Consider the following 15242-nt stretch of genomic DNA (forward strand, 5'->3'; position numbering starts at 1 on the left):
ACTGGGGCCAGGGTGGGGCAGATAAGGGAGTTCCGCAGCCTTGCTTAAAGATGCCACAACTCAGGTAAACAGAAGGTCTCTGGAGCTGCTGATAAGCACAGATGTGCTCTGCATGACATGCTGTGGACAGAACAACTCACCGTGGTTCCAAGTATAAGTCTTGATGACAATCACAGGGCAGGTGCAGCATAATCCAGAGTGAATAACACTGAGGGTGGGTCAACATTAGGGTAGTTCATGATCTCTCAGTAATACCAAGAGGGGGCAACCGGTAGTATAATAACAGCAGCCGGTGGCTCAGCACTTCCTACGGACTGGACGCTGTGGTGCAGGTGAGCTCGTTGTACATTCGTGAGGACCTATGTGGAACCACAGGGAGCCAGCTTCAGCTACGTAAGGTGGAGTGTCCAATCAGAGACAGCAGAGAGATATCACTCAAGGACAGACAGAGATGTCACTCCCTAGACCCAAGAGACCACGGCAGAGATACTGCAAGTCAAGTTCCAGGATGTTGGGAGTGATGTCTTCCTTTGGCTCTGTCTCCACAGTCCTTATGCGGTGCCTGGCACAGACTAGATTTCAGTAAATGTACGGAAAACTGAATGGTGATGACATATCTGAGTGTGTGTGTGTGTGTGTGTGTGTGAATGAGTGAGCAAGTGCATGTATTTGTTTTATAGTAAAAAATCTGGAAGGTACAGTACAAAGTTAACAGTGAGTATTTCTGGATGCTAGAATTATAGAGAATTTACTTACGCTTTTTCTCTGTTACCTTGTCTGTATTTTCTACTTTTCATAATAAACATACTATACTTTTAAAATAAAATAATAAAAGTGACCTGAACCTTAAGAGGCCTTCTCAATCACTATCTGTATCCAGAAAAACCAATTATATGTATCAAGTAATAGAGCTGACTTTCCCATTGTTTAATATATAACAGAATGGCTATTTCACATTTTACTTGTTGTTTTTTTTAAATGGTACTTAACCAGGGGCGCCTGGGTGACTCAGTCGGTTAAAAGGCTGCCTTCTGCTCAGGTCACGATCCCAAGGTCCTAGGATCGAGCCCCGCATCGGGCTCCCTGCTCAGCGGAGAGCCTGCTTCTCCCTCTCCCTCTGCCTGCCTCTCTGCCTACTTGCGCTCTCTATCTCTCTGTCAAATAAATATATAAAATCTTTAAAAAAAAAAAAAAAAAGATTAATGGTACTTAACTTGCTTCATTACAAAAACAAAAACAAAAACTATCTAAATGCAACTGAAGACAGTATTGTTTTGCTTTTAATGGAAAGAAAAATTGTGCCACTCACGTAATAAATCTTTATGTCTAACACATAGCCCCAGGGTCTAGAATCGTACCTGACATAAAATCAATTTGCAATAAATGTTGGATAAATGAATGAAAAGGCTAAAAGGAAGCATCCTAGAATTGAAATAGCACTGTGTATACTAAGGAACTTTTCCATTACTAGTATATAACCTTACCAAAAAGTTCAAACGGAAGAGAATCACCACTAAGTGAACAAAAATGTAAGGAAGACTTCACAGAGAAGGCTCCTTGAGCTGGAGGGGTTCCAGCAATGCGTGAGCACCTTTCAGATTTGACAGTGACACCGTGGTCAGAGAACAAATGACAGGCCTCATTAGTGGCCTCATGTTTGTTTGCTATGCCTCTTTGGTATATGGTTTTACTGTCCCCGAGACAGTGTGTTGGTATGATGATTAGTTGTTTTTTTGTGTGTTGTTTTTTTTTTATTTCCAAACAAATTTATTACTCAGAGTCCAAAACTTTCTGTGAGCCCTGGCCCAGAAACTTCCCCTGGTCCTGATGGAGATCCAAGCTTCTTAAGCCTCAAACTCAAATTCAAAGTACTGTGGGTCAAAGTAGTAGATGTGGACATAACCATCTTCACCCCCGCTGCTGTAGCTCTTGCCATCAGGATGGGAGGCAACACTGTTGATGGGTCCGAAGTGACCCTTGACTCTTCCAAACTCTTCTTCAAAGGCCAAGTGAAAGAACCTCGCTTCAAACTTGCCAATCCTGGTGGAGGTGGTGGTTATATCCATTGCTTCCTGACCACCACCCAGCACCACATGGTCGTAGTTGGGAGAGAGGGCAGCTGAGTTGACTGGACGTTGTGTCCAGAAAGTCTTCTAGTGTTCAAAAGTTATGGAGTCAAAGAGCTTGGCTGTGTTGTCCTTGGAGGTGGTGACAAACATGGTCATGTCCCTGGATAACTGGATGTCATTGATCTGCTGGGAGTGCTCCTTAACATTCACCAGGACCTCTCCAGACTTGGCGCTATACTGGTTGAGCTCTCCTCCTTCATGGCCTGCGATGATGCACTCCCCCAGGGGTCCCCAAACAGCACTGGTGATCTTGGAGTCGTTGCAGGGGATCTCCATGTAGGGCTCATTGTTGTCGATCTGGCTTGGATCCCGCAGGTCAAAGAAGCTCACAAAGCACTGGTAGCCCATCTGCTTGTCGGTGGAGAACATGATGATGTTGCCCCCAAAGTCAAAGCCACACGTCCAAACAGCTGAATTGGTCTTCAGTAGGGTTAGCTGCTTCCCTGTTTCACAGTCCCAGAGATGACAGCTATTATCAGCTGAGCCGGTGAGGACATGTTTGATGTCCCAGTCTGCGTCTACACACCACACAGCTCCAGTATGGCCCATGTAAGTGCCCAGCCTCTCACCTTTCACAGAGTACCACACATTGACAATAGGGTCCTTGGCCACCGTGAAGAGGAGGTCTCCCTCACGGCTGTACTTTTTTTTTTTTTCTTTTTAAGAAAAGCAGACTGCCACGTGCGGCACCTCATTTGGATGTGTCTGGAGTCTTGGAAGCTTGACTACCCTACATTCTCCTACAAATAGACCTTGAGAGCTTGTTTGGAGGTTCTAGCAGGGGAGCGCAGCTACTTGTATACTCTTGACTGAAGAACGGTCCTCTATCGGGGAAGGTCCTCTTCAACCAAGCGCACAGCTTCGGGAGGGATGCACATGGATCAGTGAGGGAGGAAGGGGACACCCGCCTAGCCAGCCAGATCAGCCGAATCAACCCTGGCAATCAGTGGGGTGAAAGATGTCGCAGCCAGATTGCCCTCACATCCCTCATGGTTGTACTTAATCTGCATAATGGATCGCTCATGGCCTTGCAGCAGGATCAGCTTCATCCTGGTGCTGACGTGAGGGGTATGATGGTTAGTTTTACGGGTCAACTTGATTGGGTCAAGGGGTCCCCAGGTATCTGGTTAGACATTATTTTTAGATGTGTCAATTTGGGTGTTTCTGAAAGTGGTGAACATTTAAATCAGTGGAGTGGGTAAAAAATATGTCTCTCCCCTGGGTGGATGGGCATCAACCCATCCACCGAGGGCCTGAACAGAACAAAAGGGCAGAGGAAGAGAGAATGTTCTCTCTGCCTGTTTGCTGAGCTGGGACATCAGTCTTCTGTCCTTGGACTGGAACTTCTACCGTCAACCTTCACCCTTTCAGACCTTTGGACTGGGACTAGAACTATATCACCAGTGCTTCTGGGCCTCTAGTTTATAGAGAACAGATCATGGGACTTAGTCTCCATAATCACATGAACCAATTCCTCATTATAGACACATATCCTACTGGTTCTGTTTCGCTGGCTGAACTCTTAGACTGATACAGTTAGTCAGGGTCCTCTAAAAAGCAGATGCCAATACGGGATTACTTGAAAGGATCTTAAGAGGGATATACCAGTAAGAGAAAATCAGGAGGGAGCCAGGAAATGCTGGGAGAGCTCTCAGACCATGATGCAAGCCCCACAGTGAAGGAGAGAAGGTTGGGGAGAAGCGCTGTCATCTAAGGAAGATTCAGCAAGGCTGTCATGGCAGCTAGGAGCCAAAGTCAAGAGTCACAGGAGTCCCTCTGGTGTCTCTTAGAAACAACCCTGACTTAATCTCCCTGCCACAGTCACTCATGGCTGATGGGGAGCAGCCCACGCAGGCATGGCCTCTGTAGGAATGGAATAATAGATGTCACCACTCAGCACCTGGGCCCTCAGTCAGGTCAGCCCCCTGCACCTGGAGATCTGTGAGGCCAATTTCCAAGCAGACCTAAAGGTTCCTATCAAACAATACCTTCAAAGATAACCTTTTGCTTTAATGACATGAAACATACATTTTAATACGAGGTTCCAATGCAGAACGTTATACTATCAGTGACAGGGTTAACCTACAGGGGCGTACTTTCTCCATGAAGGAACAAGCACTTTTCATGGATGATTTATATGGAGGTTTATATTTATTCTTGATATGGTTGCCAAACATATGCCCTACACAAGAACAGAGTAAACATTCACATGAATGACTGTCAGAGGTAAATTTGAGATACACACACACACACACACGTGTACACACCACACATATATTATACTATGTTCCTTACTTTGCTACTTCTCTTATAAATATTTTCGTTCATTACTTCAATATCCCCTTAATTTTAACAAGTGATAATTTTATGGGTAAGTTATGAAAATTTAAAAAAAAAACAGTATTTTCAGAACGTATGATGTGATCACTAGTTTGAGTTGCAGATGTCCCTAATTCCTTTCCACTTTTACTCACACTCACCCAGTCACACTGATAGAAACATACACCTATTTTTATGAACTCTACACCCCCTTTTAGTCTAGTCTCAAATGACTGTTCTCTCCCTTTCCAAACAGCTGAAGCATATTGCTTTATTTTTTTAAATTTTTTTTATTAACGTGTATGATTTGTTTCAGGGAAGCATACTGCTTTACAGAGTGGAGGTGGCGGTCTGCATACGCTATACCATGAGCATGGATTAAAAGTAGAATTGATGCGTTTTACGATTTTTGTCTCAGGTTACCTAACAGATTGCTGGACTAGTCCTCTGTACACAATAAATAGCTCACTGATGGTGAAAAGTAAACCCATAAAGTCACTTATGAAACGTTAGATTGAGATTTTTGAGTTCTTTATCTGCTTGTGTCATTGAAAAAAATGTAATTTATACTTTATATTATTTAAATAATGGCTTTAGATAACCATAATCTAAAGGTAGATAACCATATGTAAATGTCATTATATTTACTTAGTTTTCTAACAGTAGAAATGACATCGATAGTTGAAATACAGAACTTATCTTGATGTAAATGCTACATATCACAACAAATGTAAAAGCACACTTCCCTAAATGTTTAAAAAAATGTTTTCATCCAACCATAAGGAGGACTTTTTTCCATATCAGGAATCTTTAAAGTAGTTTTAAATTGGTATTAAAGTGAATCTTTCGGCAAAGATGACTAGTTGTATAATTTGGGTAAAGATCATTTTCTGAGGTACTTTGCTTCAAATATCCTGAGCCCATCTTTTTCCCTAACACAGTATTTCTGGACTATATCTTTGCAAACCCTTTTACCAAAGCCACTGCTAAGTTTAGCCATTCCTCTTTCATTATACATATGTATACTACAACATTTGGAAACCAAAAAAATTATCAATAATCTGATTTATTTTTATTTTCTTTAGGTGAATGGGGTTGACGTAATAGCTACTGTTGACATGTTACCAAGTAACTTAGGACAAACGATCACCTGGAGGTCTGGTCTACAACAGTGTTATCCAAAGTGTGGTCCTCAGAAGGACATCATCAGTATCACCAGGGCTCTTGTTAAAAGTGCAGATTTGTGGGTCCCACACAGATCAACTGAATCAGAATCTCCTCCGGGGTATAGCCCAAAAGTCTGTATTATAACAAGCTCTATGAGTGACTTTTTGCTAAAATTGGAGAGCTACTGCCCCACATGACAGGCCTGGGTGTTTCCCAGATACAGAAACAAAAATTTGGGTGATTGACTAGACTTCACTTTTCAGGTAAAAGCTTCAGAATATTGCAAATACTATTATAGAATAAGGAAATCCTTGATCATCAAGGCTTCACCCTATCTTACACAAATTTCCAAAATCATTTTTGTCATAAATTCTCATGATGTAGCCATTAACAAAGGGCTTGAAGAGTACCACTATCAGGAAGAGGAGCAGGGTCTGGGTCTTCTTACTGACATGCACAGGTAGGGTTAATCAGAACGCTAGCTATATTTAAGGCGCAAGCTCGTGGAGTCAGAGTATAAAATACTCACCAAGAAGAGCATGATGAAAGGCAAGACCAAACTACTGGGCTCAAGTGGGAAATGCAGAGGTCAAATTCAAAGGGCAAAACTGGAGGCAGGAAAGGCAAAATAAAGCACGAGTTTCAAAGTCAAGGTAAAGAATACTGAGGTCAAAGGTGAAGCTCTAGAGAAGGAAGAAAAATAGGATATTGCACTAATGTCAGAGGAAAGAAGTTAAGTCCGTAAAGTACCAGTTGAAAGAGCTTTCTCTAGCCTCCTACTCAATCTGTCTTGATTCCTTCTGTCTGTCTAAGGGCAAGGTCATGTAACAAGTGAGAAAGCCAAAAAAGAAAGCAAACTTCTCAAATCCTTCCATTCAGCCACCTTCAACAGATACATGCACAGCTTTATGAGAATGAAACCTGATATTTCATTAAATTTAAATCACTTAAATCCACCATTGCCCACCAAATTTGTTTTAAAATATCTTTCTCACTTTGAGGGAAAAGACTTTATGTTCTTTTTCCCTTAAAAAGAGTGTATTTTGAATTTTGTCACAAGTCATTCCATTGTTTTTTTGCCATGACCTTTTCAAAGAGTGTCTTTTTATAACCACAAATATAAAAGCTATTTTAAAGTATATGGTGTATTATTTTTTCTTAAGAGAATTCAACAAATCCAGAATATCTGTTTCCTAATAATAGCTAAAGATTTTAAAACAAAAGACAAGCTGGGGCACCTGGGTGGCTCAGTCGTTAAGCATCTGCCTTCGGCTCAGGTCATGATCCCAGGGTCCTGGGATCGAGCCCCGCATCGGACTCCCTGCTCAGCAGGAAGCCTGCTTCTCCCTCTCCCACTCCCCCTGCTTTGTTCCCTCTCTCGCTGTCTCTCTGTCAGATAAATAAAATCTTTAAAAAAAAACAACAAAAGACAAGCTAAAGCAGCAAAAAATATATAGCTCTGCTATAAAAAATACATAAGTATATAAAGCACATAATAAAATATACATTGACTAACAGGAAAAAAACATAGGTATTGATTAGTAAAGGATGCTAGAGGTAAAAAGCTATCAAGAAAATTGAAGCTTAGACCAACAAAAAGTAGAAATGAAAAGGGGAGATTAATAGAGATGTACCCAGTGTCCAGTAATATGAGGAACAGATATCGTGAAAATTCCAAAGACTGACCAAACATATTACTGCTCTATAAATATGTGTTATTCTAGAGCAGGTCAGAGTGTTGATTTTGGAGCTCGGGTGCCCGCATTCACAGGCTGACTCTGTCCACCATCTATGTGGCGTTGGGCAGACACCTTCACCCCTCAATAACAAGGACAAACAATAACACTCACTAAACAGAGTTACTTTAAGTGTTAAATGATTTAATGTATGGAAGGGTCCTAGATCAGAGCCTGCAGAAATCAGTTAGCTTAGCTAGTATCATAAAGAAGCAATGGAAGATAGAAACAGAATATATGCCAAATGCATAACATCAATGTTTCTAGTAGCCACAACAAAAAGCAGAAAGAAACAGATGAAATTAATTTTACTAATATGTTTTATATGGCCCATCTTATGGGTTGAAATATATCCCCCCAAAATTCATCATATGTTTAATTATTAAATCCTCAGTAGCTTAGAACGTGACTCTATTTGGAAACGGGGTCATTGAAGATATAATTAGTTAAGTTAGGATAAAGTTACATGGTAGTAGAGCGGGCCCCTAATCCAAAATGATTGGTGTCTTTGTAATAAGGGGAATTTGGACACAGACATGGAAACAGGAAGAATTCCATGTGAAGATGAAGGCAGAGATGGGACGATACCTCTACAAAGCAAGGAATGCCAAAGATTGCCAGCAAACCCCCAGAAGCCAGGGGAGCGACATGGACAGATCCCTCCTCACAGCCCTCTGGAGGAACCAACCCTACAGACACCTTGATCTCAGACTTCCAGCCTCCAGAAATGTGAGAGAGTATATTTCTGTTGTTTAAGCCACTCAGTTTGTGGTATTTTGTTAGAAGAGCCCTAGCAAAAGAATATGGCCCAATATAAGGTAAATATCATAATTTTAGTATATTATCAATATGAAGTATTATGAATGAAATATTTGCATTCTTTTTGTCATACCAAGTCTTCAAGATCTGGTGTGTATTTTACCTAAGAGCACATCTCAATTCCTACTGGTCACATTTCAAGTGGTCCATCACAACTTATGACCAATGGCTCCCAGGTTGGATGGTAATGTCTTAAACTATGCCATGGGGTGAAAACTTAAACTCCACTCTTTGCCCATGACTTTTATCAATACAGGAGTTGCACTGCTATACTAGAAATAGAAATGTTAGTTGATGTTGGATTTACTATTCTCCTGATTACCAATCTCCAGTCTGTTCATCCAATCTGTCCTTACCTTTTACTTTACCCAGCCTATTATGCCCAACTCTCTTGCCCCCTTGCTTTTCTGTCACACCTGTCCTTAAAAACCCTATCACTGAATCCATCCCATCCATCTCTTCTCCAACCCCATGCTCAGGTCAGAGTACACTGTCAGGGTGAAAATCACACACCAAGAACTGGAATGCTAAGCCATCTCTCTCTTACCCTGACGCAGCCTTCATTAGCAAAGCCTCCAGTAATTTGTGTGTCAACCAAGAGCTTATCTTCATCTACAACCATGATTCCAACTCTCTTCCTGTCTCTGGAGAAATGGGAGTTGCTCATTTTGCTCGGATTCAACAACGCATTCATGTGTTTACATCCCATCCCCTCCCACATTCCCATGACCCACATTCAGTAATCACCTCTGCAGGCTTTCATCTCCAATCAATGGTTTCCTTTCCAGTGTTTCTATGTCTTTAGAATAAAATGTGCTAAGGCTCAGTCACTAAAAACAAACAAACAAAAACACAAAAGCAAAGCTCTTCTTTTAACAGATGTCCGCTTATTCCTCTTCCCTTGCCACTTTCTCACTCCCACCACCATCTTGTCTTTACTTCCATTCCCCTTCTCTCTGGTATCACCAACCACCTCCATATCATCAATTTCCATGGATGCTTTTTGTGTTTATCTTTACAGACCTTTCTGTGGTGGTTTAATTCTTGGAATGCTCCCTTCCTGGGCTTCTTTGGCATCACTCCTCTGCAGCCTTCTTCACCTCTCCAGCCATTCCTTCTCGGCCTCTTCATGTGTCACTTTTCTTCCACTGGATCCCTAAACCTGATGTGTGTTGTGTTTTCCTTCCTCAGGCCTATGGTCTCCTCACTATATTTATAGCCTCCCTTCCTCCTTCCCCCAGTGACTATCAGAACTGTAGCTTCAATCAATAACTCTCTCAGTGTTTCTTAAACTTTGAAGTCACAGATTCTGAGATTCAAATGAAAATTTTGGCACTCTTCTTAAAAAAAAAAAAAAAAAAAGAGTATGTATACATATACACTTAAGAGCCTGCATTCCCTGAAGTTTAGGAAGGTCTAACCTCTACACTGATGACTCTCAAATCACTGGACCTATACCACCCTTGGGATCACCAGCTCAAATTTCCACCAAAGATCTCCTCCTAGATGTGTCCTAGATACCCCACAACATAATTTGGTCCTCTTGCTAAACTGCCTACATTTGTGAACAGCCATACCACCAACGACCAGTTAATCAAGCCATAAATCTGTAATTGGTCCCTTTGCATTTATCTGTTGTTTGTTTCCACAACTTGACTGTCTAGAGTCACTCTCCACAATCTGTCAGCCTTAGTTCAGCCCTCTACGTCTCTCAGCTTGCTCCCCCTCAGTGGTATTGGTGCCCCTCGCTTCCCAAGTCCAATTCAAAATCCTTCCAAAGGTCCTTATTGCTTCCAAGATGACTCCTTAGAAAAGCACTCAAGGTTCTTCCTGACCCAGAACTTGCCCTCTTACCTCTCTAACTTGTATGTAATTGTTAGCAAATTAAATATGATACCATGTATGGGATGGAAACTATTGGTGTCCTATAATAAAACAAAATTTTCCTATTAAGTGTAAAATTCCAGAAGGTAATCTCTACCAATTTTTAATATAAATATAATACTACATCAATACTTAGAAAAAACCTAGCCACCTATCGGATCTGCTTTATGTGACAGAAAGCTAACTTTTATGTGTATTATTTATATTTCTTAACAAAATACAATGGGGAACAAAGTATGAGAACCAAAATATGTCAGTACAGGAATAACTGTGAATACAGCACAAGCTGTGGAAAGTGACAAACCTAGGTTTAATTCCTTGCCTTGAATTTTACTTTGGTGTCAATCTCTCTTACACTCAATTCCCTTATTTGTAAAATGAGGATAATAAAGCCCACGCCTCAGGGCTTTTTTTATATTGGGAACTAAATGAAATGGTGCTTGGGAAGAACCTAAAACAGTGTCTGAATATTGGGTGTCTCAATAAATGGAAGTACCAGGAGGAGAAGGATTTTATGGCAGGAGAGAACCGGTTTGCTCTTCCCTTGTGCCCAGGACAGGGCCTGTCCCTTTGCTGCTATTTCAGGTCCTGTAGGACTTTGGGGCAGCAGTGAAAGGTTAATTGGGATTAGGATACCAATGAACTCAATCAAAGTCAGTTCGTAGACTCCAGGAAACACATTTAGAGCAGCAAACCAAAGCCATTACTACCAACATCAATGATAATAAATTCATAAAGTAGCTAGATCTGGTTAGCTCCTGAGGAGCGGCTTCTAATGAAAGAAACCACATACAACATCATGTAAATTCCTTTAAAATAAAAAATGAACCAAGAGCTCCAGTTTATGGATGTCCAAAAATTTTTTTTCTATAACATAAGTTAATCTTCCAGGATTTCTATTCTGAAGTACTTGGCCCCAGGTCCCAGGCTTTGTACCCAAAGCTACACACTATTCCTTTCATATGTTTGAGACAAAACTGTGAAAGCATCTTGCCAATCCAAAACATTTATATCTATAGTAACTATAACAATTATTTCTTCTGACAAACTTTATAATATTCCACACACTGGTGAAGAGGAATCAAGACAGAGGGGCTAGATGATACAAACTTGTCTTAAACTTAAAAGATCTCCTACTAAAATAAAAAAGGTGTGCAAAAAAAAATGTTCTTTATGCACTTACTGATGGAAATCACATAGAAAATGCTCTTTGTATTTATCTTTGATACAAAATGGACCCAAAGTTAGTATTTCCTCCACTTTTTTCACCTTCTTTAAACACTGTCTCCTTTTTTTTTATTTTCCAATGAAGAAAAGGCCTCAAATTCAAGTCCTTTTTTTTTCTTTTTGCTGAATCTCAGCCTATATGTAAGCAATAACAGATTTAGTTCTAACGATCAGCTTACTGATCGTAAATCAAATAAAAAAAGGAAAAGACATTGGAAATAGATCCTAAGGAAAAATGTAAAGAGTTAAAACAGGGAACAGACAAGCGGGCTTCACAATCCACATATCCATATTAGGCCAGCCCTGAGGTGAGATACACAAAGCCCCAGGAGATATGCAAAGCTCCAGGAGATATGCAAAGCTCCATGGCCCCGGAGATCAGTCCCCTCCCTGTGCTTCTCCCATCTCAGCATTGCTTTTTACTGCTGTGTCTAAAGGTAAATGAGAGACTGCTTCTCTGGACCCTGGTATTTCCTACATTTTCCCTTTGTCATGAGGTATTCCTCTCTCCCTCTGCTATTGACTTAATTAGAGGACTATGCTCTCCTAAGGGGTGAGGTGATTAGGTGATTCCATTCTATCAACTATCTCCAGATCAGTTCCTCACAGGTACAGAGGGGCAGAGTGGAAGGAGTGAGGGACCAGTTCTCCTCACAGAGGAGTTCCTGAAGAATGTGTTGAACCCTTGTCCCAAACCCTTTCTTGGTCTCTAGAAAACAAAACCAATTTAGGGATCATATCAAACTGGACTTTTTGGGTCAAATGGTTTCCCCTACCAAAGTACCAAAGGTCTTCTGAGTTCTCCTTTTTGGCCAGTACAGTTTCTCACCACCTCCGGTCTCTGTCCATCTTACCAGCGGTCAGGGAGCTTCATTATCCTTCTAATCGGCATCAGTGTTGCCCGGCTCTGGTCTAGCCTTTGTCCTCTGTGGTAACTTTTCTTAAACTCCACTACAGGCTCTTACTCTTTCCAGAATCATAAACTCATTTGGTTTCTGTATCCTTCCATCCTGCATGACTATTTATGCCTTGTCAACAGTCAATAGTCATAATTACCGGAAGGTTCCACTGTTCCTTGAGAATTTCTTCTTCATAAAACATTTAATATTTTAAGATCATCCATTCACATTTAGTACATAAATCTCTAGACTCGAACACGGATTTCTCCCTTACTGTTTCAGGGGAAGAGATATTTGAACATGCACCTAGTTAAAAATGTAAATACACTTGATGAAAAGTACAACTTTCTTACTCCAAAATTCAATGTTAGCAGATTTTTCTTCACTTCCAATATTCTCCTTCATTCCTAGGTTCCCAGAAAGAGGTAAAAGAAATTCCTGTTACAACTGTCCCCTTAACCTGCCCATAGAGACTTCATCTGTCCACAACAAATTCGAGATGTGATTTTCTAATTTAAACTAAGGTGTCAAACCTAATTGAATAATACACCCCATTAATTTAAATTAATGAATGAGTCATTGATAAAGGGCACATTCATTAATGAAAAGAAGAAATCTTTTCACTCGGAATTCTAGCAGCAAAACATGACACTGGGAGATACACTTGGTAGAGCAGGCAAGATCATCTTACCACAACCCACAAATCATTCCTACTTATCCATGTGACATCCATGATGATAATGCCACTATGTGTTTGCTATAATCACAGAACAGAAAGAACTACTTCATGGCAATTTGAATTTGTTTTAAAAGGATATATGTGTGTGTGCATAGGCACATAAATATACAGTACATATAGTGTATACACACGAGTATATATGTACACATATACACACACTTTTATGTTTTCAATAAATATAGAACATCCACATTATAAGGGTTATAATTCATACATCTAATCGAACATATGTTTGACATAGTCATCATGGTAAATTTTAAAACAATCGTACCATTTCTATTAAAATCAGAAAAAGGGTAAGTAGTACTATAATTCACTTTGTGATGTCAGTGCTGTACAATGTAATTTTAAAAAGAATAAAATGGAAGTATAAATATTTGCAAGATGGAAAAAAATGATTATTTTTAGCTATGTTATTGTATAGTTTAAAAATTCCAAACACTAACCAAAAAAAAGTAGAGAATCTCTGTACTGTTGAATATATTTATATTTAACAGTGTTAAATATAAATTTAACAGTGTTAAATATAAATATAAGTGAATTGTATAAATCCAATAGTAACAACCAAAAAAGCAAATAAGCAATAAGAATGTGCAGAAACTATAATGAAGAAAACTATAAAACTACTGAGGGAGATAAAGAAGATTCACATAAATGTAGAGATATCATCTTCTTCTTTATAGGAAGACTCTACATTGTAAAGATGTCAGTTTCCTCCCTAAATGAAATCTATAAATTCAATGCAATACCAAGGGGGTAGAAAATATGAAATTGACACGATAAGTCTAAAGTTTATCTGCAAGTATAAACCTCTGCATACCTGGCATTAATGCATCGGCGGGGAGAAAAAGATAGGCAATTCAGTAACTCGTGTTGGGAAACTAGTCATCCTCTGGGAAAACATCAAGTTGAAGCTCCACCCCTCAGCCTTCACTACAATACACTCCAGATAAATAAGATATATAAGTATAATACAGTTAGATAACAATATTAAGCAAATATTTAGTAACATTTATTTACCAGAAAAAAAAACAGATAACATAAAGGAAAATGCTGACAGTGAAAACGTGTCTAGCAACAGGTGGATGTTTCAATCTAATATGGTGTATCTGAAAAATGGACTCTCATATCAATACTTAAATACTGGTGCATGAATAGTTACGTCAACATGGACAAATCTCCAGGATGATAAGTGTAAAAAGGCAGAGGGAGATACCTGGAGAGATACACACTGAAGGTTACTGCAAGTTACCTCTGAAACTGTATTCAGTCTGTATTTTTGTTTCTATACTCTTCTCTATTGCTGGAAATTTCTACATGGGCTTATATTAGGCATATATGCCAAGATAAAGGACTTTTTTTCTGGAAAATACATATGTAAAAAGGTTGAATAGAATATTAAAATATGAATTAAGATTTCAGGACCCTCATCTGGGTTCTCACATTGATGGGTATGCAACTCTGGGCAAGCCCCTTCCCTGCGTCTCAATATATTCATCTTTCGTTCGACCCCAAAGTCTTAAGCTACCTGAAAATTCTTCACTTCAGGGAGCAGCATTATAAGCACACGGGGGGATCAAAAAATAAACTATACATTCTGGAATAAAGACTCATAGCGAAAAGAGGGAGGACCAGTAGTTAAAAAGTGTAAATTTATAAAGGTGTGAGGGTAATGGCTGGCCACCCCAGAATGGGAAAGTGGCAAGACTGCTGTTATAACTAAATCATTGTCTCTCCAGCCTAATCACATACTTGCATTAAATGGCAAACTCTGAACCCCTGTGCTACTCTTCAACATTAGTTAAGCCCTACAGTCATCATGATGCTCACAGAATTGGTAATACTGGTATCGAAAACTATATTAATTTCAAGCTCCGGTAGAAACACAGAAAAACATCAGTATTTATCAAATGAGGTAAAAAAAGATAGAGAAAAATTATGATTCTCAAAAGTATAAAGAAGGTACCATAAAGAACGGAGTGTGCTTGATTGGAAGAGTGAGCTAAATTAGGTGATTTGTTTTAAAAGCAGTTCCTAGATTTATAGGACTTTGGTATTCGTTTATTTTTGTTCTAATTCAACTACGAGTACAAACGCATCTCATTTCAAGGTTACAGAAGAAAAGAGGAAATCGTTCTGCCACAAATCAGCTACGTGACCTAAGTTAGCACCTTAGCCTCTCTCATCTCTGTTCCTTCAACCATTAAAACAAAAAGAAACAAACAAAAAAAAAATGAGTGGGAAGGGACAGACGTCAACGATCACTTAACATTCAAAATCCTGATTCTATGTTTCTTTTTCATTTCAGACCAGAAATTCTTCT

The 15242-nt window shown here is 39.7% G+C and overlaps 1 protein-coding gene and 1 pseudogene across 9 annotated transcripts in view; both read right to left on the reverse strand.

Moving 5' to 3' along the window:
* Positions 1–15242, reverse strand: part of GPC5 (glypican 5) — a 1368657-nt gene that overhangs the window by 1146276 nt on the left and 207139 nt on the right. The window lies entirely within an intron of this gene.
* Positions 1741–8792, reverse strand: LOC118536598 (eukaryotic translation initiation factor 3 subunit I pseudogene; annotated as a pseudogene).

Source organism: Halichoerus grypus, chromosome 4 (assembly GCF_964656455.1).
Source record: "Halichoerus grypus chromosome 4, mHalGry1.hap1.1, whole genome shotgun sequence".
Classification (NCBI taxonomy): domain Eukaryota; kingdom Metazoa; phylum Chordata; class Mammalia; order Carnivora; family Phocidae; genus Halichoerus; species Halichoerus grypus.